The sequence below is a fragment of the Triticum dicoccoides genome, chromosome 3B (genome assembly GCF_002162155.2).
Source record: "Triticum dicoccoides isolate Atlit2015 ecotype Zavitan chromosome 3B, WEW_v2.0, whole genome shotgun sequence".
Classification (NCBI taxonomy): domain Eukaryota; kingdom Viridiplantae; phylum Streptophyta; class Magnoliopsida; order Poales; family Poaceae; genus Triticum; species Triticum dicoccoides.
In genome coordinates this window covers 6,402,838-6,406,736 of record NC_041385.1, presented here as the reverse complement: position 1 = coordinate 6,406,736, position 3,899 = coordinate 6,402,838, and positions in this window count along the sequence as shown.

Genomic DNA, 3,899 nt, shown 5'->3' with positions numbered 1-3,899 from the left:
GCGCTACTACTATGGCATGTCCCGGGGGCACGGTAGAGACCGCTTAGTAGTAGCGAGGGTTAAAAACTTAGTAGTAGCGAGGTTTAAAAACCTGTGCTACTGGTAAGTAGTAGTAGCGAGGGTTTTTAACCCTCGCTACTAGTAACTTTTTGTGTATAGGCTTTTCCCTATTAGTGTATATGTGCTCTCTTATATATATTTGCATATTTTCTGTGTTTTGTTGCACACATTGCTGTAAAAGTTGGCTTGTGTTATGATCTAGTTGCACACAAATTAGTTAAAATTGCACAGGTACCGGATCTCCCCGTCTTTTATTCTTGTTTGTGTTGTCTTCAAGTATGGAGAAGCTACTTTTCAAAGAGAAAATTGGTGTGGGGGTGAAAGGAAAGTCAAGGAGGGAGGATCTGGAAAAGGATCAACCTCTTTTTTCACCCTTGTTGGTGTTGGCTGGTACTTTCTAATCCGTCCTCCCTCTTCCTTCTTTTTTTCGCAGCAAATTGTTCCAGGCCATTGTTATTTCACCTTGATTCATCTGCCATGGCAGCTCTAGCGATGGAGATCCAGAACTGGGAACCCCTTGTTTAATGGGGAAGAAGGTGGGGGCAGGTAGGGACATGGGGAGAAGAAGTTGGTGGATAGGAGGGCGTGAGAGCTTCAGGAGGAGAGGGAAGAGCACGTGATGGCCTGGGGACCACGTCTAGTGTGTGGTTTGTTAGGTTGGCGCGGGTCTGTAGCTACTGGTGGAGGGCTTTTCTTTTCTGTGATCAGGGGGACCAATTTTTCCTTTTCTGGTGGCCGCTTGGGAACGCTAGGGAGCAGTCGGCCGCTCCCTAGACGTGTCCTTGATAATTATGTTTGATTCTAGGTTGCCTGTTCTACGTACTAGTAAAATGAAGAAAAGTGGGTTATTATTTTGAGAGCCCGTACACGTTTATTTTGTCAAATCTCTACTATTAAAGGGGAGTTAGTAGAAAAATGACCTTTAGTCCCGGTTCTGTAACCGACACTAAGGGACTAAAGCCCCCTAGTCCTGGTTCAACACGACCCGGGACCAAAGGCCCACCACATGGCACGTTATTTGACGATTTAATCTTTAATCACCCCTCGTCATTGCTCAAGTGTGGAGCACTCATTCCAAATCATCTAACTTTCCGGCCGGTCACCCATCCTCTCATTACTCTAGTCTGAGCACGCTTAACTTCCGAGTTCTATCCCCCCTAGTTTCCAAATTCACACTTGTTGTTTACCTGACAATAGTAAGCCGTCAATCCTATTAACTCTCAGGAGTTTAGCTTGAGCATGAAGTCACACGTTTCACCGTTTGATTTTGAAACTATTATTCTAAAAAACAATAATTATTCAGTAACACCAATATTTCTTAAATAAGTAGTTTGACCTTAGTTTGACCAGATTTGACCACAGTTTGACCAAAATTTTAAAAAATAAAATAATTATTTAGTAACACTAATATTGTTGAATAAGTAGTTTGACCATAGTTTGACCAGATTTAACCAAAATTAAAAAAAAACTGAAATTTGAGCATAACTTTTTTCCTTTATGAATTTGAGGATTCTAAAAATTTGCAAAATGGCCTACAGCGGTCGAATTCGGATGCGGATTTTCATGCTGAACATTTTGATATATTATGCGGTTTTTTCGACATCTTATGCAAAAGATATGGTCGTTTTACTTTTCCATAACACTTTTTTGCAAAACATGTCGAAATTTATGTTTTTAAATTTTCCTAACCACTAGATATAGTAACATAATTACATCTCAAAGGATTTTAATTTTTGAAGTTTTTATCATTTTTTTTTGTTTTTTTCAAAACTAAATAGGCGATAGGGGGGGAGAAAGTTTGAAAATTACCCATTAGTCCCGGTTTGTGTCACAAACTAGGAGTAAAGAGGCTCGTGGGGCCCCACCTGACGCCAGCCTGCCACCACCCCTTTAGTCCCGGTTTGTGACACAAACCGGGACTATAGGTCACAAATGAATCGGGACTAATGCATAGCCGTTCGAACCGGGACTAATGGTCACATTAGTGCCGGTTCATTTTCAAACCGGGACTAATGAGCTGAACATTAGGTCGTATTTCTACTAGTGGTTAGTCGTTGTACATTCGCCCTCACCCCTCCCCATGCCCCCAACTCTCCCTTTTATTTACCATGCAAAAAAAAAACTCTCCCTTTTATTTGCTCGACCCCCTCCCTCTTTTAATCAGCAATTGACACTTACCAAAGCACGCATAGTCATAGTACATAGAAAATTTACCAAATCAATTGCCAAAATAACACCCACGGCTCTACACAGAACATCCATACCTACCAAATCAATTAGTTGCCAAAATATTAGGTAATCAATTCATGAAAAGTCTTTATGCACGTGTTACTATACCAAATCTACCATACACAACACACGGGTTATTAACAAATCAATTCATGGAAATCTACCAAAATAATAAAGCGGGGTGAAAGCCCAAAAGTGCCCTTCTCAGTTCGAGCTCATATGAGCTTGAGTGAATAGTAAAATTGAAAAGAAAATATTTTTTCTTTCAAAAACTCATTTTTTGTAGCAAATATTGAAAATGTTTTGATTACTCGTAAAGTTTCACCATCGGGGACTCCGCAACATGAGGAAACGAGCAACGGTCGATGCGATTCCGGATCCGTTGAAAACCTCTCGGGGGAGCCAATGCCCACACGGCCATAGCGGGGTGTCCTACTACGCCGGTCCCCATCTCTAGAGCCGCTCTAGAGCGCTAGCAGACGTTGCGCGTGGGAAACCCCAAAAAATCGTCTATCATCATGCGTGTCTCATAACGGAGCCTAGGGTCTAAAAACGGTGTGGGCACGAACAAATTTCGACGGCTGTCCCGGACTTGTTAAAATCTAGGATAAACTACGGGAAAGCGCGCAAAAACGGCTTAGCGGTGGCGGCATATTTTTGAGAGGATACATATCACCCCGCTTCCATGTATGGCGGCAATAAGTATGTGCCACCCGAGAGTCTCCCGCCCAATTTTGCCTCCCAACCGCATTCCGTATGAGCGCAAACTTTCCCGCCAAAAATTTCATTTTTGCCGCCCTAACTTAGTCTTCGCGCGCGGCTTCCATTATTTTATTTTATTTTCAAATCCATCCCCCCTCCCCCTCTCCCCCTCCCTTCCGCCCTCTCCTTGTCATGTTTGTTATTGTTTTGTTTTAAGAACTCCATGCAATGATGAACAATGCACCCACTTTTGACATGCCCGCCAGTTCTGGTTCAATGCACGCGACCATGACGCTGGTCGAAAGGTAGCCTGGTTCAGGACTAGGCAACTTGAGCGTATGAAAGCTCTTTTTTCTTTTGGAACCATGCAGCAGCAGGTGGCGACATTGGTGTGCTCTCGTGTCTTGGGTCCTAGGGAAATTACAAAATTCATATGAAGGCTCTTTCACTTCAGTTAAATATATATCTTGTTTCTTGTCTTGAGATGATGGTACTCCAGCCCCTAGGATCAGTGGCGACTCGGGTGGAGAAACTCTAACTGGCCGCCCCTCCCTTCACCTTCCTAGCTTCCCTCGCCGCCGCATGAGGGGCTCGCCGGCGAAGCTCGACTGGCTCTCGCATCCATGGCGCATAGACCATGTCCTCCTAGCCTAACTGAAACAACCTAACAACACCAAAAGAAACAAAACCGATAAAAGGGTTGTCATGGCAGCGATAACAGCTGTCATGGTGGCGGTTTTTCGGTTTGCCTGAAAACGCTGCCATGGCAAACTATATTTGTATGTGTGTCAAGGCAGGGTGTACGCCCATAATTATCCCCCTCAACACCGCGGGAGGCCCTTAACATCAATGATGCCCACCTTGTCACGCAGTTCCTAGAAACGAACACGATCAAGCGGCTTTGTCAG